This window comes from Lissotriton vulgaris, unplaced genomic scaffold, assembly GCF_964263255.1.
Source record: "Lissotriton vulgaris unplaced genomic scaffold, aLisVul1.2 SCAFFOLD_484, whole genome shotgun sequence".
NCBI classification, from domain to species: Eukaryota; Metazoa; Chordata; class Amphibia; order Caudata; family Salamandridae; genus Lissotriton; species Lissotriton vulgaris.
Window position 1 is genome coordinate 1,146,403 of NW_028243020.1, and position 24,597 is coordinate 1,170,999.

The following is a 24,597-nucleotide window of genomic DNA, read 5'->3' on the forward strand; positions in this document are numbered from 1 at the left end:
AAACTTAATCGGGAGAAATCGGAGGTCAAACCATTAAACATACTAGCCACTAAAGACACGTTGGGGAACTCTGGACTCTGTTGGCAATCAGGGTTTATAAAATACCTGGGGATAGAGTTTGGGGACTCCCTTATGGAAACCCTTCTACAAAATGAGAAGACCACCCTAAATAAAATAAAAAAACAACTGGATGGATGGTCCCCTCGTTTCATCACGTGGTGGGGTAGAGTAGAAACCATCAAAATGATGATATCCCCCCTGGTAAACTACCTTATTTCAATGCTTCCTCTAACACTCACCCAAGACTTCTTCCATAAATTGGACCAATCTATAGCCAACTTCCTGTGGAAAGGGAAAAAAGCGAGAATCAGCATTAAAAAATTACGATTGGACAAATCTTTAGGAGGGGTCAACCTACCGAACTTTAGACACTATGAGACCGCTTTCCTAGCGAAACAAGGTGCCCACTGGCTAGCCCCCACGGTAAACTACACCCCAGTTTGGCTGGAAGTCGAACAAGCGATCCTAAACGGAATTACTCCGGCTGCGGCCCTCTCACTCAATTTAAATGAACTAGCCCACTCGAAATCGATCTTTCGCAACACGAAAACGGCTCTTCTTAAAATCGATAAATTTCTAGATCATAGCATATGCCACTCAGGTTGGGAACCTTTATGGAACAATCAACACATACTGCACAAAGGCAAACATCTGCATAATTCTCAGTGGGTAAAGAAAGGTATCTTCTTCCCGCACCAATTATTCGAGGGGTCATACTCTATCCCGTTCAGAGTCTTGCAAACTACCTATGGCCTGGCGCCTCTAGAGTTCTATACCTTCCTAAACATAAAAGCCGCACTCTCTAAGGCAAAACTCTCCCTAATACCTCCCTCCCTCCCATCTTACCTCAGTAGATTAAACAGACTTGGACATCAGGTATCACATCTTTACAAACTTATTCGCCCCAACATACCAATCTCACCGCTCCACTCACTCAGTTTTGGTCTGAAATGTCATCTAGACCAATTTCAGAGGAGGACTGGGCCAATACCTGGGAATCTTGCATGCGACATAAAATTAGCCCGACTTTATCCCAGACCAAATATTGGTTCCTCCACAAAACCTTCTGGACTCCTGCGCGTCTTTATGCCCATAACATCAGCCAAGACGCCTTCTGCTGGAACTGTAAACGGGCGGAGGGCGACCTCGCACACATTATTCTACATTGCGACTGTGCTACCCAATTCTGGGACAAGATATTCGACTTCATTAGGAAAATTTTCCCCATCTCCCCGTCCAGAGAACTTCCATACCTAGCTTTTGGCTTCACCCTAGAGCCCTCCCTCCACGCCGACGACAGGGCATTACTTGATCTCATGCTCACTGCAGCTGTTAAAATTGTCCTCAGTAATTGGAAGGATTCTAGCAAGGCTACATTTGCTGGCTGGCTTAACTGGATAATTAACCTCAGGGGAGCGGATAACATAGCTCTCCAACAATCACCATGGTGCCCCCCTATGAGAAAGATGTGGTCTACCCTTGACAGTTATTTTACCACCCATAAACCACCTTAGTCATTATCTCCCCCCCCTCCGTTCCACTTGACGCCATCACAATCCAACAGTGTGGAGCTAATCTGTTACTTCAATTCACCCTGAATTCCTGAGCCCCACCTACATATCTTTGGCGCTCTAATTTACATGCAACTGCCCGGACACACCGCCTACGGAAGTATGTATTATCGTGTAACCTATTGTGTGTTGCTTTTTACCCCTTTTCGCTTTATTGTACTGTACTGTTCATTTGTATTAATGTATGCTTTTTAAGTCTGTATTTTTTGTATTTATTTAATACTGAAACACCCAATAAAAACCTATTTGAATTGAAAAAAAATATGCGAAATACAAACAACTGAACATGCTAGGCGGCCATAGAAAAAACTTGATGAAGGAAAACATAGTAGAGATACCCGTTAATGCGAACCTTAGGTGTAAGGTTCCCTACATTTAACATTATCTATATATTGTATTGGTTTAAACATGAATAGGAAATATCCCCTTGTTAGTTTGACTAATAGACTTAATTACACATCAGGTACTGTTCTTATAATTTATAACACTACGATGGGGCACCCCCAGCCAGAAACAACATTCCTCCCAAAGGGAATCTGTATATTACATGCACGCTTCCAGCTGATCATAATTTATGGACAATGAGCTGGGGTGCATATATGTTTATATATCACCATGCAACCTTGAGGAATAGATAAGCATTCAATAAAGTTATCTTTCAAATAACCTGTAAAAAAAATAATCACAGTATAGATCTGAAGATCGGATGCATGACGCCATAAACGTTGAGATCATGTGACGCCTACGTCCCACACGTGACTGGAACTTCTCCCGTCTTAGGGTAGGAGGAGGACAGAAACTCGCCACCTACATGGCAAGAGTTGGAGAATTTCCAGGAAGTGTACCCACCTTGACGAAGTAAGGAGCTAGGGGTGGGGTTCTGTGGGATAGAACAACATTCACAAAGATTACGGTACTGGGTGTGCAGATACCCTGACAAAGTAAATACGTGATCGCTTACTTTAATTATGACTATATGTGGTGGTATACGCATGTGTATCGTGAACTGGAGCATTTCCAATGTAATCTAGGTCTTTTTTCAGCGTCATGACCCTTACGACTGTGTGAAATTACACTATGAGTTGCTTCCGAATTGATTTATTTTCCACATTTATACTGGGTGTGCAGTTATACCGACAAGTTTACAAGTGATCGCTTACTTTAATTTATGTGTGGTGGTATACACATTTATATTGTGAAATGGAGCATTTCCACTCTAATTTAGGCATTTTTTCCTGAGTCATGACCCTTAGAACTGTGTCAAATGGCACTACGAGTTGCTTCCAGATTTATTGATTTCCCCCATTTATACATATCAAATAATCACGCCTATTTATAACACCATTATTTATATGTTTTATCTCCTTATAGAGTTTGACTATAGAGGGTCCCTCCCAACCCCTCGCTAATTCTAGCGATTCACTTGGTGAAACTCAGTGAGTAAGATTTTCTTGCTCAGCCTTAGTGGGTGCATTTGATTGAAATGGATTTTGGTGATGGTAAAAGTGTTGTCCTGAGTGTTATGTTGTGTGGACACTGTTCCATGATGAATGTTTAGACCGATTTGGACGCGATGCTTGAAATATTTTTCCAGTACGGTACTGTGAGCTTTGAGGTGGTGCGTGGATGTGGTGCAAAGAGGGACGAAGCACCCAGGGGTTTGGATTTTCCACTCCCTGATACTTTGCGGAGGATCAAATGAAATCTAGTAATAATTCTCTCCCCTCTGTGTGCTTTTCCCACAGATTACGAAGTGTGTGTGAAATAGGGAACCCCATGTTGGAAGTAATGCATTCAATAGATACCTAAGGCAGGATCAGAGGGTACTACATTTTGGGAACTGGAGGGTCCTGATGAATGCCGGAGTGACCCGACACTGTGGGCACGATTTAAATGCCAGAAACATGTTGACGCTTTGGCAGTAAGGAGGGGTGAAGGAATCTTAATCTTCTCCTGTCATCACCATATTTCATGTTTTAAAAACAAGCCATACGACCCAGGAATAAAGTTTCGAGTGGGTACACATGCAAGCTGCTTTTAACCTTCACTAGCTGCTCTTTTCTTCGTGATCTCAAATTCTCATTGTTTGTATTGCTTTCCCCTCCTCTTTGCTCCACCCCAGGCGTTGGTCTGTGCAGGGGTGTCAGTAAGCAAGCCCAATGATGAAGCATGTTACAATTTTGTGAGTGAGGGCAGTTTTTTCTCCCCCTGAGCACGAGCCACCTTTTATTATCCACTTTCCCTCTCCTTTGTGTGTGTTGCAGTCATAAATTGGGGAGGTCGGAGTAGGGATGTCACCTCTCCCCCTTCCGGTTGTGTTAAAGTGAGTGCTGTCACCATCAGTGTGTGTACAGTGGCACATGACCATGAATCATGCAGGGGTGGTGTTGGATGCACCACAGGCCCGGGAGTCCAGGACGAGTTGTTGCAGGCTGGCCATGCAGGGGTCCGCCTGTTGCAGCAGCGCCAGTGTTCCGTTGTAGAAGTAAGTACCTGAGAGTGAGCCAGCATTCATCCGTCTTCATATAACCTTGTGCCACATCTGTTATTTACTTTTAAAAGACTATCCATACATAGCTACCAAGGTTTCAGATTGCTATGTGTGACATTTTCATAATATCAGTGTAATTATAAGAGACATTTCAATGACTACGAGTGACACTATCTCTTTCACCACTGACCAGAGTCACCCGACGTCACTGGCACGGCCAAAGACACTTCTGATGCAGACAGATAAAAAATTAGCATTTGAACGTGGCATTTCTTGAGACCAGTTGTGAATAGCCCCGTAGCTTGTCTGTAAAAATGTCGTAATCAAGGTGTATGAATAAAAGTAGTCTTTATTGGATAACAAGCAGGTACATCTTCTCCATGTCAGAGACGTCACAGTTCGGGGATGGAGTTGGGTCCACGGCGTTCTCAGCGCGGAGCCCAGCAAGAGAACACTCGGTCCATTTAAAGAATGCACCAAGTAAACGAACACTGTACAGGTACAGTTGCAAATGACCCGTTGGATCCTTATCTCGATCACCAGGTTTTAATTAAAGCAGCATCCACTTCATTTACCATGCTCCAAGTTTCATTCAAGGATGTTAAAAGTGACACTTTAAATTAAATACTGCACACTATTCCGGATATATCGGAAGAAATGAAAAGAACCACTTAATCCTTTTTCATAAGGTTCGTAATGAAGCACCAACCAGCTCTTTTTGCTCTCCACGTTTCATTCAAGAATGTTCAACAGATTATTGCTCAAATATCCGACTTATCCACAGAAATTTCCGTTTAAAAATCAAAAGCTACACGAGGTTCACTGTATATTATGTCAGATATATTCATTAAAAATCAGACGCAATCCAAATTCCATGCGCTTCTCATATTAAACGCTTCGCTTGTAAGTCTGTTATGTTTTAAGCACTCCCACGCACAATTTAAACGTTCCTACTTACTTGAGGAAATCAATGCTAGGCGTTCTGACTTCAACGCGGTTTAAAATTTGAAGAGAAGGTTTCTTAAATTCCTTGACTAGAGAAGACAAATGAACGAATGAAGGTAAATGTGTCCATGTAAAATAATTATGATTAAAAATTGCCAGTCCGGAGGAGCTTCGCGGGCAACCAAGATGGCCGCGTAAGCTCGGAGCTCCGCGGACCTTCCGATCCTCCGCAACTATCCTGTCTGAAATCCTGATCCACGAGGATGGATTTTTGTTGCTGATGGTCCACTGAGGCGAGAACCGTTTTCAGACTACGAATCGGTGTCTCCTACGCTGAGCTACGTCGAGTGGGACTCCGTGCCAGTGTAGTGCCATTGTCTCTCCGGACTCCGTCACTACGCACGACCGACCTGCGAAGTGCCTGCTTGTCGTCGTCACCGGTGGAGTACTAGTGCCCGCAGTGCGTTCCTGAGACGGCCTCTTACTGTCCGGTCCGGACAAGATCTCCGGCTCACTGGGCTCGGGTTTGCCTGGCATAGCCCTTTGTCCCCATCGGACCTAACATGGCGGGCAGAGGGGACCCCGACAAGACATCAGGCAAAGGCGTCCGCGGCAAAGCACAGTCGCAGCAGAACAGGATTGAGCGCTATACCCAGCCAAAGACGCCACCTGTTACCAGACCCTCTGCCAAGAACCTTCCGCCCTCGGGCTCGCCGGACGGCTCGGAGCCTACCCTGAGCGACATCATGGGAGCCATTACTAGTTTCCGGGCGGACATGCAGCAACAACACGAAGTCCTTACACATAAAGTGGACACTATGGCCGTCGACCTGACTCTCATTAGAGCCGATTTGGGCAAGACTAATGATCGAGTCAAGAATCTGGACATTAAGACCTCCAGCCTGACGGTCGACGTCTCGGACCTACAAACAGAGGTCCGGAACCTGCAGAGGACCGCGGAACAATTCTCAAGGCGGCTGGAGGACTTTGAGAGCCGTGCCAGGCGGCAGAACGTCCGCATTGTCGGTGTCCCGGAGGGTTCGGAGGAGGCGGCGACGGACCTCCTCGTTGAAGAACTGATCAAGACCCATCTGGCACCGCCTGGCCTTAGCAACTTTTTCTCGGTGGAGCGAGCTCACCGAGTGCCGGGTGGCCCGCCGAAGTCGGGCGTGGCGCCTAGACCCATCGTGGCTCGGTTGCTCAATTTCCGAGACAGAGACGCGGTCCTGCAGGCATCCAGACGGCATGGACCACTTAAATATCAGAACGCCGACATCCATTTCTATCCGGACTTTACTAGGACGGTACAGCGACAGCGCCAGAGCTACGCCGGGGTGAAGCGGAGACTACGGGACTTGGGATACAAATACTCCATGATGTTCCCTGCCAAGCTCCGGATAGAGCACGAGGGCCGTGCCCTCTTCTTTGACTTTGCTGAGAATGTGAGTGACTGGCTGGACACTTTGTCGCCGCGCCGAGACGCTCAAGATGAACATGATGGAGGTGCTGCTGGTGGGCCGGACCTATGAGACTTGGCTCTATAGTGGGTGAACCATCGCTTGTTATTTCTGCCTCGTGTGACTATCGGGTATTGCCTTATTTGACCCTGTTGACTTTCCTGTTGGTACATGGAGGGTGGCGGGGGGTGTTCGCGGAGATTCCTTACTCCTCTGGGTCTCTTCTTGTAGAGTAGTTATGGGGCGACAGGCACACTGCTGGTTGGGGGGGCTTTTTAGTCATATGCAGGGGTGCAGGGTGGGGGGTGCAACTATGCAAGTTTATTTGTTTGTTCGTTCTTTTTCTTCCTTTTTCTTGAGGCAATGGATTGTGTTTTTTACTGTATACTTGATGACTGAGTTGGCTGGGGTCGGGTGGGGCGGGTTGCTGGACGATGGGGGGTAGGAATTTAAAAGTGCTCAGCTGGAATGTTAATGGGTTGGGTGACCGAGTTAAGAGAGGGGTGGTAATCCAATTGATAAAGAGACATATGCCCGATATTGTGCTTCTGCAAGAGACGCATTTGGTAGGGAACTCCTGCAAGGCCCTGAACCGCAAAGGCTACACAATGGTTGCCCACTCTGGGTTCTCCTCGGGTTCCCGGGGGGCGGGCATCCTGGTGCGTGCGTCCCTTCCCCTTGAAATAGACGTCACAGTGCTTGATGACAGGGGACGCTACGCCGCAGTGGCGGGAAGATGGGAGGGGCGTTCCTTAGCGCTACTTTCGGTTTATGTTCCCCCGGGCCTCCAATCCAGCACCTTTCAAGACCTTGGTGGCGCCATCTTGTCCCTGCCTGCGGGCTTATTGATACTGGGGGGTGATCTCAACTCAGTCTGCTCTGGCACCCTTGATCGCCAACCGCCGAGGGACCTCCGAAGTTCCCAAATGTGGCTGCCGGCCTTCCTCGACTCCATGGGGTTGGTGGATAGCTGGCGATTGCTGCATCCCGCGCTCCGCCAATTTTCCTTCCTCTCGAGTGCCCACGGGAGTCTGTCCCGTATAGATTATGTCCTTACCCTGGCGGCACATTCACCTGCCGTGTCTGAGGCCCGTTTTCTGGCACGGGGTATTTCTGATCACTCCCCGTTGTGGGTCTCGTTTGACTTTGGCATCGTCCTGTCCAGCCGTCCGGTGGCGGTGAACCCTTGGTATTTTCGCAACCACAAGACGCGCGCACTCCTAGCCAAAGCCATCGACTTGTATTTCTCCGAAAATGCTGGCTCGGTTGGCTCGGCGGTCACACTGTGGGAGGCGTTCAAGACTGTGTTGCGGGGTGAGGCCCTAGCTCTCATCGCGGAGGCTAGGCGAGTTCGTGATGCCGACCTTGCGCATATTGAAGAAGAGGTCCTGGACCTCGAGTCCCACTTGGGGCCTGAGCCCGACCCTTCTCTTTTACACGACCTCTCCCTTAAACTGTCGGAGTACCATGATCTCGCTACGAATGCCGCCCTAGTTCTGGCCAAGGAACAGCAGGGCCGCATTTATGACGTTGGGGACAAGGCCGGTAAGCTGCTGGCCTGGTTGGACAGGCACGAGATGGCTAGCCGGGTGGTGCCGGAGATCCTGGGCGAGGACGGAGTGACGGTCACGGACCCAAGTGCTATTGCCGAGTCTTTTGCTGACTACTTCCGGGGGGTCTATACTTCTAGTACGGACTGCTCCGAGGCTGACTCGGCCGAGTTCCTCTCGACGATTGACCTCCCCTGTCTTTCTGACGAGGAACGTGCTGACATGGATCGAGATATAACCGCGGACGAGATTGCCTTAGCGATCCGCGCCTTGCGGTCGGGTAAAGCGACCGGCCCCAATGGTATACCGGTCGAGTTATACAAGATTCGACCGGACGTGGTTTCTCCCCATCTGAGAACTATGTTCCTGCGGGCTCGGGAGGAGGGTATCCTCCCTTTGGATCAACGACTGGCCACCATTGTGGTTATTCACAAGGAAGGAAAACCGAGAGACGTTTGTAGATCCTACCGTCATATCTCTCTCCTCAACGCTGAGCCCAAGATCCTAGCTAAACTGCTTGCAAATCGGCTGGTCGGAGTCATTAGTGACTTGGTGCACCCGGATCAATCGGGCTTTATTCCCCGCCGTAACACTGCCCTCAACCTGCGACGGCTGCATGGCGTCATGGCCAGAGCTCATGCCCTGGAGGAACCGGCGGTACTTGCTTCCCTTGATGCCACAATGGCCTGTGACTCCCTGGAGTGGAGTTACCTTTGGGCGGTGTTAGCAAAGCTTGGGTTTGGACCGGGCTTCCTGGGCTGGGTGCAACTTCTTTATGCGTGCCCATTGGCTGCTGTCACAGTCAATGGCCGCATGTCAGCGTCCTTCGCGCTTCATCGAGGCACTAGACAGGGCTGCCCCCTGTCACCTCTCCTGTTTGCACTGGCCCTGGAGCCACTTGCGGCCATGCTACGCTCGCACCCTGACCTGCATGGTATCACCTGGGCCCCGGGTTTTGAAGACAGGGTCTCCTTATATGCGGACTACATCCTGCTTTACCTTACCTCTCCCTGTAAGTCGCTTATTGTGGCGTGTGACGTACTCCGGCTGTTTGGGCGCTACTCGGGCCTGGTCATTAACTGGGCCAAGTCCTCCCTTTACATCCTTAAAGGAGACACGCCGCGCCTCCCTAGGGGCTGCAATATACAACTGGCCGTGCAAGGTTTTAAGTACCTGGGAATCTACATATCGGGTAGTCCTAAGGCGCGATATGATCACAACCTCCTTCCTCCTCTTCAACGTCTACGGAGGGATGTGGATAGTTGGCGCAAGCTTCCGCTTTCTCTCCTGGGTCGGGCGGCATTGTTTAAAATGATGTCCTTGCCCAGGTTCCTGTATGCCCTACAAAATACCCAGGACCTGGTTCCGGCTCGCTACTTCAGAGAGGTTGAGAGCCTGCAGCGTGCCCTGCTCTGGGAGGGTCGTCCTCGTGTTGCCATCCAGAAGCTCACATTACCATGGTACGATGGGGGTATCGCTTTGCCAGACGTGCGGCGGTACTATTGGTCCTCTCAGCTCACTGCCATCAACCATGGCCTTTATGGCCCTGCGGATAGTCCGGGATACGCTATGGACAGATGGCTTTTGCGTGGAGGCAATTACTACCGCGCCCTGTATTCCAGGTCCTTTGATCGACGCCTCACGGGCCCGACCAAGGCAGCGGTTCACACGTGGCGGACGATTACTAAGATACAGGGCTGGCAGGGCAGACTGACGAGATTCACCCCTTTGTATGATTCTGATATCCTAGGCAAGCTCTGGCACACCAAGGGTTTTGATAAATGGGACCTTATAGGTATCTCCAGGGTGGAAGACATGGTTGCTAAAGGAGAGGTCAAGACCTTCCCACAACTGCAGGCCGAGTATCACTTGGGCGGATCGGAGTTTTTCCGTTACGCCCAACTGAAGCACGCGTTAAATGCCGCTAGGCCAGCGGAGGGTGAAATCCCTGAAAGCTCCCCCTTGGAGGACAGGATTTTGGACGGCCATATGCCTGATAGTGCCATTTCTTTGTCCTACAAGAAACTGATCAATGTTAGAATTGACCTCCTCCAGCGCCTGCGAGAACAATGGGTGGCTGACGGCCTGGAACTGGACGACGAGGACTGGCAGAGTGCTGTGTCTTCCCCTAAGGAGGTCGCCATTTCCTCGCGTCTGCGCCTAGTGCAATTCAAGATCCTTCACCGGGTGTATGTCACCGGCCCCCGGCTTGTGCACATGGGCTTCTCGCCTGATGGCTTTTGTCGTCGTGGCTGTGGAGCCCTTGCTACCTTCATGCATATTTTGTGGGAGTGCCCTGTCATTGCCCCCTACTGGGAGAGAGTACATCGTGTAATGAGGGAAGTGACTGGAGTTGAGTTGGCAGCAGAGGCGCGGAGGTGCCTCCTCAACATTTGGGAGCCGAATGACTATAACACAGCGCAGACTCGTTGGGCTACACTAGGCAACATGATTGCTAAGCGAGATATAGCGCAGAAATGGGGCTCTAACACGGCCCCCCTGGTGGTGCAATGGAAGGCCAATATGGATTGGTGTATGCTTCGGGAAAAGACGGTGTATGCTGCCAGGGGGAGGCCTCAGACGTGGAACAAGGTGTGGGGGGCGTGGAATGCTTACAGGGGTGATTTGTGCTTACCACCGGAGCCTATTCCCCGCGAGGAACACCTGTCACCGTAACCAATGACACCAGCTGTTTCACACCTACTGTAATTCTCCTGCTTTCCTTCCCCCCCCCCCCTACATCCTACTTTTCGTTCTTTTCTAGACTCCTACCTGACCTCCGATGCCTCCAACTGACTCATCCGCATTTCTTTTACTCCATTGCCTTTCTAATGCGCCCTTTGGCGTTTCTTTCTTGGTTTTGGTTATTCTATAAAAATAATAAAAACAACCTGCAATGTCCTGCTGTAATTCGTTTTACACTTTCGTCCTCCTGATACTATGCTGCCTTGCCTCCGGGATGTTAGGCTGAATAGCTGTGTGCTTTGATACAATAAAGGTTTTAAAAAATTTTTAAAAAAAAAAAAATTGCCAGTCCACGTGGGTTCTTAATTCATCTGCTTGTTATCTTCGTATCCCATCCTAAGTCGCCAAAATGTAAAGATGTCGTAATCAAGGTGTATGAATAAAAGTAGTCTTTATTGGATAACAAGCAGGTACATCTTCTCCATGTCAGTTTCTCCCTTCAACTAACTTCCAACCACCGATTCTAGAATCTCGCAGCATTGCATCATCCCGTTACCATGGAACCAGGCAACTAGAAGGATGCATTACGCAAGACACCACATTGTCCCATTTATCCTCAGTGAAATGTTTGCTCTATGTTTCCTCCCATGTTCTACATTTGTATCACCTGGTATAATTCAGTCACAGCCTTACATCCAGTGACGAACCTATAGGTGGGCTTACTGGTGGGCTTTTAGTAGGGTATTTGTGACACATAAAATAAAGGCATTTTTTACTTAGAAAAATCATGAGTATCCCACCAAAATCAGGTCTGTTGATATGTATGTTTCTGTTCATTGGTCAGCGCATTCTGTCATGTTGACTTCCGTTAATTTCGACCTTCCTTGAAGCATGCCATGGTACTTGTGTGTCCTTCCACTGTTTGGGTTGTGGGATCTACTTTTCCCTGCTACCTTGATGTCTGCTTATAAACACTTTTAGCCTCACAGGGATACTCGGTGTGAATGTATTTCGTTAGCAGAGGCTTTTTTTTCTCTTTTTAAAACTTCATTTAATAGTTTTCTTTTAATGACATTCACATATATATTTTAAACTTGCCTTGTAACTATGCCCTTAACAGATGCACATCCAGACCACATTCTCTAAATACTTTTCAGTTCAGTTCAGTTCAAGAAGTCTTTATTCGATTAATTCATCATAAAAGACATAAATACACAATACACATAAAACATATAAAACCAGTATTAAATCATCGACATCGAGTTGACTTCATACAGAACTATACAAAAGTTTAAAAAGGTGTCGAGTACGACCATACTACCACAGTGTATACAAAAATTTAGACATTCTCCACTAAATTGTTTTTAATAAACCTACATCTGATCACCCAAGCCCACCCAAGAAACTTAGCAACCCCCACAACAATAAGCGGATACAGATTCGTTTTTAACAGTCTCAAGGCTTCAACAGCCGATCTGGTGCCTAGTTGTCTACATACTGGTTTGAGCCACTTGGTTCTGGGGGCTGAGTATAGTGGGCACACATACAAGAAATGAGTCAGACTTTCTCCGGTGCCGTGACAGTTAGCACAGAACCCCGATCTATCAGTTCCCCACTTTTTGGTAAAGTCCCATATGGGAAGTGAACCACATCTAAATTGAAAAAAAAGTTTGCGGTCCAGTGGTTTAGTAATAATTTCCCAGTACCCTTCTAACATGGGAGAATCTTTATGTACCATAAACAGTCCCGAAAGACTGCTCGAACTCGTTTTTAAGAAAATGTTGTGCGTCACCCATTCCCAGTAACATTTTTTGAGCTCGTTTTTTATGGGAATTTGGCTGTCTCGGGCGAAGACCACAACTCACTAAGGCCCAGAGATAGTAATATGGCCCTAAGATCTCTCAACCATCCGATTTTAGTGGCTCCAGGTCTATTTTTTACCTCCAGACAAGCTTCTGCGTAATGGTGCAGTTCTGGCGTCGTCCACAGGCGTCGCCAGAATGATAAAGGTCGAAATTTTGCATGGTCGACCACCGAGTGGCACCCCAGATCATATAATAGGGGGGTTAATGGTGTTGACTGAGGCAGACCTGTTGCCATCCTTAAGAACTTGTTTTGGGCATATTTCAAGGACTCCAGATTGCTTCCACCCCATAGCTCTGCACCATATAACACCGCTGATAAAACCTTTCCTCCATATATCTTCATCAGCGGTGACATAGGCTTCGTAAATGACCCTTTGTGTTCCTTGATCAAGGCTCCGCCCAGCTGTTGATGTTTCAGGGTCATGAGCTCGATCTGGTGGGTCCAGCTCAAGGTGTCACTGAAGGTGACTCCCAGGTAGGTGAAGTGCTTTGTCTGCTCCAGGGGGGTATCCCCCATGGTAACCTTAGCCTTAACCTGTTTATGCCCCCTCAAAACCATAAATGTAGTTTTGGCCACGTTTACCTCCAGCTCATGTTCGCTGCAGAAACTCTCAAACCTCGACAGTGCGAGCTGTAGGCCCTGTCTAGTTTGTGAAATCAAGAGAGTGTCGTCAGCGAACATGAGCAGGGGGATTTTCATGCCAGCCAAGCTTGGAGCATCAGTGGGAAAGCCGTCAAAGTACTTGGTAACTCTATTAATATATAGAGAAAACAGGGTGGGTGCCAAAACACATCCCTGTCTGACACCTTTCGACACAGGGAAGTTCTTAGTCACCTCTCCGGGTTTGCCCCATCTTACAAAAGCATAAGTCTCTGTGTGGAGGTTAACTATAAGGCGGACCAGAGTGGGAGGCATACCCATCTCTAGTAGGCAATTCCAAAGCCCAGCCCTCGGGACAAGGTCAAACGCAGACCTATGGTCTACGAATGCCGCAAATAAGTTTCCTTTACCCAGGGTAACCGTCTTCCAGTGGAGGAGCATTAAACGAAAAGCCTGATCCAGGGTGCTTACATGAGGTCTGAACCCTGCTTGGAGGGGGGTGAGAACGTTAAATTCCTCGATCCATGCCTGGACCCTAGAAAGAACAAGTCGAGATACTATCTTCTGTACCGCATCAATAAGACTGATCGGCCGGTAGTTCGATGGAACCGACCGATCACCCTTTTTAAAGATGGGCAAGATCTCGGCACCAGCCCATGAATCAGTACCTTGGCGCCCCTAGCCAGCGTGTTTGCCAAATGCAATAGATACGGTACCCATAAGTCTTGGTCCTGCTGGAAAATATCTGCTGGGATACAGTCCGGACCGGGCGCTTTGCCCCTAGGGATAGCATTCAAGACATTTTCAACCTCTTTGGCTGAAAACACAAGGGTATCAAAGGTTAATGGCCAACTAATGGGGGCTTCCCCATCCCTAAGACACCTAAACTGTTCCTCAAAGTGGGACACCCATTTTAGTTGATCAACAGAAGCGGGGCTGGGACGATCATCCTGGGACTTTCCCCATCTGAGGAGATGCCAAAATTGCTGGAGGTTCCTAGAGCCGCAGGCCTCAGCTAAAAGAGCCCAGCGCTCATCATCCCATGCGGCTTTAGCCCGCCGTTTAACTTCATTATAAGCCTTCCTGCTGGTTTTGATTAGGGCTGGGTTCTTAGATTTTAAAGCTTTGAACAAGATTGAATGGGACTTGCCGCACTCTTCGTTGAACCAGTTAGCAGGTTTCCTCGCCTTTCCTAAGCCCTTGTTGGCTACATATTTAACAAATAATGTCTTTAGGGACAAAAACAGGCTGGCATGAATGTCTGAAATTTTAGGGGTTGTCCGATTCAGGTTGTCACACTTATCAAGTTCCCTTAGAGAATTAGAAACCAGAGTTCTTATTTTACTACGTGCATTCACATCTACAGCTACCTTTGGCCAACGAACCCTCCTCATATCATTAGTTAATACCATGGCCTCTTGAACGGGATTGGAATGTCGCACAGTCGGCCCGGCAAAACTAAAGTCCTTCAGTTCTGCTATGAGTGGTTTGTGATCACTTTCTGGTCGTGGTTTAATTGTCATATCCGATACTATGGGCCACAGGGTTGTGTCGACTAAAATATAATCAATGCGACTACTATGCCTGCCATTGAAGAATGTTGGGTTGCCCAACCTATCCGATCTGTACGACCGTTTAGGGCACGCAGCCCCCAATTCAGACATAAACCTTTAATGAAAGTGGCGCATTGGGACCACTTAGTGATCGGAGGTAGCTCGAGTTGTGGAATACCCCATATCATGTCCTCTGCCTCAGTTAGCAACCCATCCTCCCTGCTCAGAGGTTCAAAACAAGTATTAAAATCACCCATTACAACCACATGACCCACTGGTTGGGTAGAGTTAAGGAATTCATCTAAGCATGTTAAGGTGGATGATACACGACCACCCGGAGTACCTCTGGCATATACATTAAACAACAAAATGTCCAGCCCACTATTAGATTTCATGCTAACTATTAAAATATCAGGGCAGTCAATATGAATTTCCTTCACAGAGACCCCTACAGTTTGACAAACCCAAATAGTGAGGCCCCCCATGGCCCTACCTCTTTGGCCTCTAACTGCGGGTTTATTAAAGCTCAGGAAACCTGGGAGAAAAACTGGAAGGGTTGACCATGTCTCCTGAAAGGACCAAACATCACATTGTCGGATGAAGTCAGCCCAGTCAGGTATACATATACAGGATTCTATACCAGCCACATTCCAACATCCCAAAGTAGTACCCTTAACACAAGCCTGTACACACGGGACTATTATGTCTATAGGGAGGGGTTCACAGGGTTGAAAGGAAGATTCTTCAGATGGAAGTGCCTCTGTGAACAACCCTTCCCTTGTCAAGCTTATTAACCCAGCCTGAGCTGCTTGCACAGGAGATGTACCCGTGGGAGAAACATCCTTAGATTGCAGTGTGGCAAGAGACGGTGTTGATATGACTAGCTCTCTTGGGTAAACTAAACTTCCCTCCTCACAGCAGTGGTGTGAGTCTTTAGAACTTACAACATTACATGGGAGGATGCTCATGTCATCTCCCACACACGGAGTGTATGGGTCGTCATCACTTTTCTCTAGTGCTTGTCAATCATTAGACGACAATCCTGAGAGTGGGTCAATAAAGTTTCTCAGGGGAATGTTCCAAAGGTCTTTGGGGTGGGTGGGCCTGTTGGCATAAAGATTTGCTGGAAAAAAGCTAGGAGGCTGCAGAAACTGTGTAAAGGCTGGTGTTGAGGGAGCCATAGGATACGGGGGCTTATTTGAGAATGGCAGATCCAATAGGGCTGGAGGACCAGTGGGCTGGGTGTATGACTTAGCCCAGCCCGGCGTTTGTACTGGGCAGTTGTAGGTAGATTGGATATAGGAGCGATACAGCGCCTCTGGGTTGAAATGGGGTACATGGAAACTTGGCGTGAAATTGGACCATTTAAGGAGGCTTTTGGTGTTTTTGTTATTTCTACCAAGGGGTTGGTCATTTGGATTGATCAAGGTCTCGGGGTAGAAATAACTTAGATTCCTTGTGGAGATCCCTCCCTCGTTGTTTCCCACATACCAATCTATAAGGTGAGATACAACTCTGTGGTCCCTGAAGTTGATGATCACTATGTCCCCCTCTATGTCCTTAGGGCGCACCCCAACCCACTGACATCTTCTGACCGTAACGATATCCCCATTAATCAGGAAAAAACCAAGTTACAACAAGCACCCTCTAAGAAGTCCGATGTCAAGAAAATTTTCATAACACATTGGTTATTTCATAATTTTTTTCACCAGTTTCAACCATGAGTTCATAAGTAGTAAAGAAACTTCAAAGTATGGATCCAAAACCGTACGTTGTTCTTCAAAAAATCTTTATTTTGAGCACATTAAAAGTTTTCCAGCTTTGCACTGCCGACACGTGTTTCGCCCACTCAGGGGCTTTTTCAAGGCAATCTCGATAAGGATGGGCAGGTCTTGTTGTCGAGATGTTCTTATCAGTAAGGCGAAGCAGGTATGGTGTGATAATATTAAGGATCCTATTTATTAGGATGCTGACAGTTGCGCTGATATAGGTATAGATTCCAACTTGATAATTAATAGAGTAGCGTAAGTCACTTTGTGGAGATCAGTTCTTATGTTCATGTAGTATAGAATCCTGGAGACCTTGATAAGTCTTGTTATTCGTACGCATATGGTCAGGATCTCCACTGCTGGGCCAGTGTTGTAACTTGGTTTTTTCCTGAGTATTGATACGGGCATTAAGTTGCTTTGTTTAACACCCCTGGTGGTGGGTGTCCTACCAGGTTCTCAGTGCACCTCTTTCCTTGATACTTCACACGCAACCTGCACAGTGAAAATAGTCGTCAACAGAAGGTGCGGACGTTTTCTCTCATTGAGAAACGCTACCACCAACATTGCTGTATTACTCTGATATCCCCATTAAGGTTGGGAGGAAGGGGTCTATTTGTTTTCAGCCAAAAGATGACTTTATTTTTTAAACTGTCGTCATTTTCTCTATCCCCTTCCTGAACTGGTGGCACACCTGTCATAACAATAACAAAGTTTAGTGAGTCTGGGGGCAAATCTACATTTCTCTTCAATGGTAAGGGTTTGTTGTTTTTACCATTTGAGCCAGCGGGTTTGCCCATCCCTTTCTTTGTCTGCGGTGCTGCTCCCTTAGCCAGTGGTTTGCTGACTACCACACTGGGGTTTGCTTTCACAGGGGGTAATGTTGGAGTGGGTTTCGCAACCACAGTCGGTGCTTTGTTTGAAATAGTGACTGCTTTAGTAGCATTGGTAGTGTGTTGGCTGGTAGTGCTAGGTGGTTTGCCAGCGGCAAAGGATGGTCCGGCTGGTTTATTAGATGGACCCTTGTTCTTATCCGAGCCAGTGCTATGTGTAGACTCAATGGTCGCCACAAGGCGGTCCAATTTTTCTCCCATAGTCCTCACACGTTCTAGCAGGGGAAGCATGTATGATTTAATAAGCTTCTCCAAAATACCAAGGGACACCTCATTTACCCCTACGGTTACTAGCTCTGGGGATGCATGTTCACGTGTATCTGAAGGTAGAGGCTCTACTATGTGTGGCGGCCCTGGCTCACTATTTGGGTTGGGTAGGGGTGGTGATGGGGTCTGGCAGCTACGCCCTTTCCTTTTTACCCCTCCCTTTCTCCTTTTCTTCCTTGGTGGGGAGTGAACAACCCCTATAGCCTTGTCAGACGTGGTTCTTGACTTTAATCCACTCATTTCAGGAATGATCTCGCCTGGGTCGATACAAACCTGAGACATGTTGGACAGCATAGGGGTTGGTTCTACTTCCCTGATAAGGGTCTCGGGATGTTTGTTTCAATAATGCTTGAGTGATCAATAGGGGGACAAACAAGGTGACCTCCGCATGTGGCACTACTACAGGGCGGGGAGATAGCAGGAAACCTAAATATACTAGGGGTAAGGTTAAGATCAGTGGCATCGGCCTCAATAACGCTCAAACCTTGGGCGGCAAGTTCTTGAGTATTATTTAAAACTGGCAGTGGATTTTTCTTTAACTGCTCAATTGAGCGTCGACGCTCAGCTCTTCTTTCAGCAAGAAGTAAGTCCATATCTACCTCCTTGGCGGATTTCTTAAAGAATTTATCTAGGGGGCCCAGAACAGAGACACTCACACCGGGCGGAGCAGAGTGACTCATGTTAAAGGAGGATTGTCCAGATTAAAGGCGCTTGGTGTAGTGACTATAAACCACAGCTAGCTATACACAGTGCAAAGATACTAGGACACAGCATACAACTAGCAAGATGTAAATAACCTAGCCCAGCCCGGCCTCCTGCGGCCCCGGACGGCCACAGACGGTCCCGCCCTTGTCCCGGGCTTCTCCCGGCGCCCTCCCGCACGCTCCCGCGCCGCAGGAGTGAGGGGTCCTTAATATAGTTATCCAACTAATTACCAGGAGGGCGGGGTCGGCAGGGAGAGCAGCCCAGCTGGAGTAAGGGCGCGCGGGTACTCCTGGTCCTAGGAGTGCACCGCTATGCTCGCAGCCCTGCCGGTCGGTCCACAACAACAATGCCCCTTCACGAAGCAGAGAGGTGCTGCACGCCGCGAAGCGGGACCCGCGCAGCGGGTCCGGCGAGAAGTGGCGGCTGCAACAGGGTCCGAGGCTTCCTCGCTGGGGTAGGAGACGGTTTACACCAGGTCAGCGTCAGCAACAGAATCCACTGAGGTCCAGGTGAGGCAGTGATTTGAGCAGTGGACAAGGTGAGGGCGGGGCCGGCAGGGAGAGCAGCCCAGCTGGAGTAAGGGCGCGCGGGTACTCCTGGTCCTAGGAGTGCACCGCTATGCTCGCAGCCCTGCCGGTCGGTCCACAACAACAATGCCCCTTCACGAAGCAGAGAGGTGCTGCACGCCGCGAAGCGGGACCCGCGCAGCGGGTCCGGCGAGAAGTGGCGGCTGCAACAGGGTCCGAGGCTTCCTCGCTGGGGTAGGAGGCGGTTTACACCAGGTCAGCGTCAGCAACAGAATCCACTGAGGTCCAGGTGAGGCAGTGATTTGAGCAGTGGACAAGGTGAGGGCGGGGCCGGCAGGGAGAGCAGCCCAGCTGGAGTAAGAGCGCGTGGGTACTCCTGGTCCTAGGAGTGCACCGCTATGCTCGCAGCCCTGCCGGTCGGTCCACAACAACAATGCCCCTTCACGAAGCAGAGAGGTGCTGCACGCCGCGAAGCGGGACCCGCGCAGCGGGTCCGGCGTGAAGTGGCGGCTGCAACAGGGTCCGAGGCTTCCTCGCTGGGGTAGGAGGCGGTTTACACCAGGTCAGCAACAGAATCCACTGAGGTCCAGGTGAGGCAGTGATTTGAGCAGTGGACAAGGTGAGGGCGGGGCCGGCAGGGAGAGCAGCCCAGCTGGAGTAAGGGCGCGCGGGTACTCCTGGTCCTAGGAGTGCACCGCTATGCTCGCAGCCCTGCCGGTCGGTCCACAACAACAATGCCCCTTCACGAAGCAGAGAGGTGCTGCACGCCGCGAAGCGGGACCCGCGCAGCGGGTCCGGCGAGAAGTGGCGGCTGCAACAGGGTCCGAGGCTTCCTCGCTGGGGTAGGAGACGGTTTACACCAGGTCAGCGTCAGCAACAGAATCCACTGAGGTCCAGGTGAGGCAGTGATTTGAGCAGTGGACAAGGTGAGGGCGGGGCCGGCAGGGAGAGCAGCCCAGCTGGAGTAAGGGCGCGCGGGTACTCCTGGTCCTAGGAGTGCACCGCTATGCTCGCAGCCCTGCCGGTCGGTCCACAACAACAATGCCCCTTCACGAAGCAGAGAGGTGCTGCACGCCGCGAAGCGGGACCCGCGCAGCGGGTCCGGCGAGAAGTGGCGGCTGCAACAGGGTCCGAGGCTTCCTCGCTGGGGTAGGAGGCGGTTTACACCAGGTCAGCGTCAGCAACAGAATCCACTGAGGTCCAGGTGAGGCAGTGATTTGAGCAGTGGACAAGGTGAGGGCGGGGCCGGCAGGGAGAGCAGCCCAGCTGGAGTAAGAGCGCGTGGGTACTCCTGGTCCTAGGAGTGCACCGCTATGCTCGCAGCCCTGCCGGTCGGTCCACAACAACAATGCCCCTTCACGAAGCAGAGAGGTGCTGCACGCCGCGAAGCGGGACCCGCGCAGCGGGTCCGGCGAGAAGTGGCGGCTGCAACAGGGTCCGAGGCTTCCTCGCTGGGGTAGGAGGCGGTTTACACCAGGTCAGCGTCAGCAACAGAATCCACTGAGGTCCAGGTGAGGCAGTGATTTGAGCAGTGGACAAGGTGAGGGCGGGGCCGGCAGGGAGAGCAGCCCAGCTGGAGTAAGAGCGCGTGGGTACTCCTGGTCCTAGGAGTGCACCGCTATGCTCGCAGCCCTGCCGGTCGGTCCACAACAACAATGCCCCTTCACGAAGCAGAGAGGTGCTGCACGCCGCGAAGCGGGACCCGCGCAGCGGGTCCGGCGTGAAGTGGCGGCTGCAACAGGGTCCGAGGCTTCCTCGCTGGGGTAGGAGGCGGTTTACACCAGGTCAGCAACAGAATCCACTGAGGTCCAGGTGAGGCAGTGATTTGAGCAGTGGACAAGGTGAGGGCGGGGCCGGCAGGGAGAGCAGCCCAGCTGGAGTAAGGGCGCGCGGGTACTCCTGGTCCTAGGAGTGCACCGCTATGCTCGCAGCCCTGCCGGTCGGTCCACAACAACAATGCCCCTTCACGAAGCAGAGAGGTGCTGCACGCCGCGAAGCGGGACCCGCGCAGCGGGTCCGGCGAGAAGTGGCGGCTGCAACAGGGTCCGAGGCTTCCTCGCTGGGGTAGGAGACGGTTTACACCAGGTCAGCGTCAGCAACAGAATCCACTGAGGTCCAGGTGAGGCAGTGATTTGAGCAGTGGACAAGGTGAGGGCGGGGCCGGCAGGGAGAGCAGCCCAGCTGGAGTAAGGGCGCGCGGGTACTCCTGGTCCTAGGAGTGCACCGCTATGCTCGCAGCCCTGCCGGTCGGTCCACAACAACAATGCCCCTTCACGAAGCAGAGAGGTGCTGCACGCCGCGAAGCGGGACCCGCGCAGCGGGTCCGGCGAGAAGTGGCGGCTGCAACAGGGTCCGAGGCTTCCTCGCTGGGGTAGGAGGCGGTTTACACCAGGTCAGCGTCAGCAACAGAATCCACTGAGGTCCAGGTGAGGCAGTGATTTGAGCAGTGGACAAGGTGAGGGCGGGGCCGGCAGGGAGAGCAGCCCAGCTGGAGTAAGAGCGCGTGGGTACTCCTGGTCCTAGGAGTGCACCGCTATGCTCGCAGCCCTGCCGGTCGGTCCACAACAACAATGCCCCTTCACGAAGCAGAGAGGTGCTGCACGCCGCGAAGCGGGACCCGCGCAGCGGGTCCGGCGAGAAGTGGCGGCTGCAACAGGGTCCGAGGCTTCTTCGCTGGGGTAGGAGGCGGTTTACACCAGGTCAGCATGCTTTGTTTATTTCTTAATTTCAATCACACTTACACTATAAACTCTCCCTGTGACTGTATGTCACTAACAGATGCACATCCTGGACGCATACAGTTCTGTCAACCATTTAAAAACAATTTTCATATAATATATTTTTATAGACTTGAATTGCAACAGATTTTTACTTTTAAATATATATACATACACAGCTAACTAGACTTATAAAGATACATCTTACCCCCACACCCATACTACCAACCTGACGTAAGAAAATAAAGAGCTATAACGCAGCCAGTGCTTGACACGTCAGAGCTCTTTTTTCCTAACTGTACTATTTGGTTTAGTTTTTCGTGAAATCGGTTGATGTTTGCACACTTTCGAGACAACAGTGTTGCGTAACAAAAGTGGTTTTCATAAACTGATATATGGTTTCATTGGCTGCTATACGATAACTTACGTTTGTTTGACGGACTCAATATATTTTCAAAAGCTCACAAAGTATTGCAATATGTTCTTTCATTATCTTTTCCTTTCATCATTTTAAGTGACCTTACTGCTGTAAAGAACCTGAAATATAAGTAAAAGCATTAGTTAGAGGCTCCTACGGTGAGCGGGCCTGAGCCACCTTTATGAAACTGAAAAGAACTCAACTAGTTGTGCAGACAGTCCATGACTGCTGAGCTCTGAGCTGTGTCACTTTCACAATTGCTTTAGGGGCTCCCAGCTGTGAAGTTACTTTGTGCAGCTGGCTGCATACAGGGAGATGCAGAGCAGCCTCTCAGCTAACCTAACAGTTACGGGTTGAATGAAGACGAGCGCTTGGCGTCCTGTGCTGCAGGAGCCAGTACTGGTTACATAGCACGTTGAAGATGCAGTCCCTCCTCCTGCCCCAGCAGACAACAGGTCTCCTGGGATTTGTAGTCCCTTTACCAGGCAGCTGCAGTGGTGTGGCGTCCAGGACTGCATTTGTTAGTCTGGCACTATATAGCGTGTAGAAGATGTGGCCCCTCCTCCTCCATCAGCAGACAAACAGTTCTCCTGGGACTAATAGTCCCTTTAGCAGGCAGTCTGTTGACAGTGCGCATGGCTCTTTATTGACAATTAATGGTTGCCACAATGGGGTGCTCTCCAGACCAGGCCGAATGGGGCTTTTCGGGTGGTCAGTCATAGCTCCAAACCTGTGCTTTCCTGTCTCCTCTGATTCCGTACTCTTGCATGGACACGTACTGACTGAGCTGTTACTACTTTGGCCTTTTACCATAGGAGAGCAGAGCCACAGAAAGCACAGTCCTTAGAGACTGCCCTTCCTTAGGGGCGAAAGCCAAGCTAAGGTGTCAAGCACAGGAAATACATGCCTACTAAGAAACACTTGGCTTCGGGTCCAAGGGTTCCTTTGCTATCAGTCCACTCTCTCAAACTCAGTTGCCTTTTGCAGCACCTTTAGTACTACAGCTGCTTCCAGGCCTCCTCCCTGTCACGCTGGTTTTCTCTCTTCCTACAATGTAGGATACAGAGTTGGTATACATAATACCCTACCAAGTGTCTTTTCAGACACTGAAAGCCTCAACCTTATTAAATACAGCATTACTCCTCCACCCCTGTGATTTATAGTCATAATGCGGTCCTTGTTGTTCAGAAATAAAGACTTGATAATAATTATGTGTTTGTCGGAAGACCGAGGACGTTATCCTGACAATATATGTGTACATTAATTAAAGGTATACTTATCTACACTAATCGTAGGTTGAGACATTTTGCAATGATTAATGATACACAATATAAGTTTGAGACTCTTACATTGATTCAGCACAAGTATTGTCAATTAAATTAACCTATAAGAAACAGGTATAGGAAATATCCCCTTGTTAGGATTTCTCTTTTAGCAGAGTTAATATTTTTTTACTAGAAGTTAGGAGAAGGAAACCATTTTTAAGATTCAAAGACCTCTTTTTTTAATGAGATAAATTAACAAAAGGAAACTGTTCCGTTTAATAGAACTAGTATCTCTACTCTACAGAGTTAGTGGATGTTTAGGGATCGAGCAAAATATATTATTGTTTAAGTCAATTGCTTTATGGAGAAATATTAAATATGAATGGTTATTTATTTACCAGAGACAAATCCTGTGAAATAACCTTTAGTGTCATATTGTACTGAGAAAATAATTAAATGAAATGTGCACAGGTTTAAAAGAATATCATTTAAGTGATCAATATAATCGTGTGGAAATGTACTATGAATGTATACTATATATTTGCGATGTTATTCTCATTTACAATTGTTTTGATATCTTGAATGGTTTTCATGTTCTCTTTTTGAGTGATAATTGACATCTTAATTATAAAATGTTATGTGAAGCAAAGTAAAACATATGATAACTGTTCGTCTATCTGTCTTTTTTTGGATAGAAAATATTGTTTATGATAACCCAATAATCATGTAAACAATATTGTTGTGTTGCATAAACTAGCGCTCTGGCCAAGCTGAATAGGCTTTGGCTTTCCCACCCATGGGTGCCTGGCCGAAGTTCAGTGCTACATTGCTTAAACTTAAACAGAATTTCAAGTTATAGAACCCCCATGCAACCTCATTGGGCATACGTGCCGGTGTGGTGTCTGTGCTTTCTTGGTTACTAACAGTTCTGTGAAGAGTTCAGGGAGGCAGTGGTAATTCGAACCCAATTTTGTTCCTTAGCATAGCACTCACAAGTACTGTACTAAGAAAAGACACTATATATGTTTTAAAGTGTTTATTTCGACTGTCTTAGCCTGTTGCTTAGTACATGAGTAATAACCACACAGAATATAATTAGAACAGCACTCATGTATGTTACTAGCAGCATGAATAATATGAACATTTGTAACAAGAGTAGAATGTTCATAGGAGCTTAGCAACTGGAAGACTACTTCTATGTGCTACACTACGAGAGTTTGGCATAGCTAACTTGCCAGTAGAGTTTCTTGGGACTCAGTGA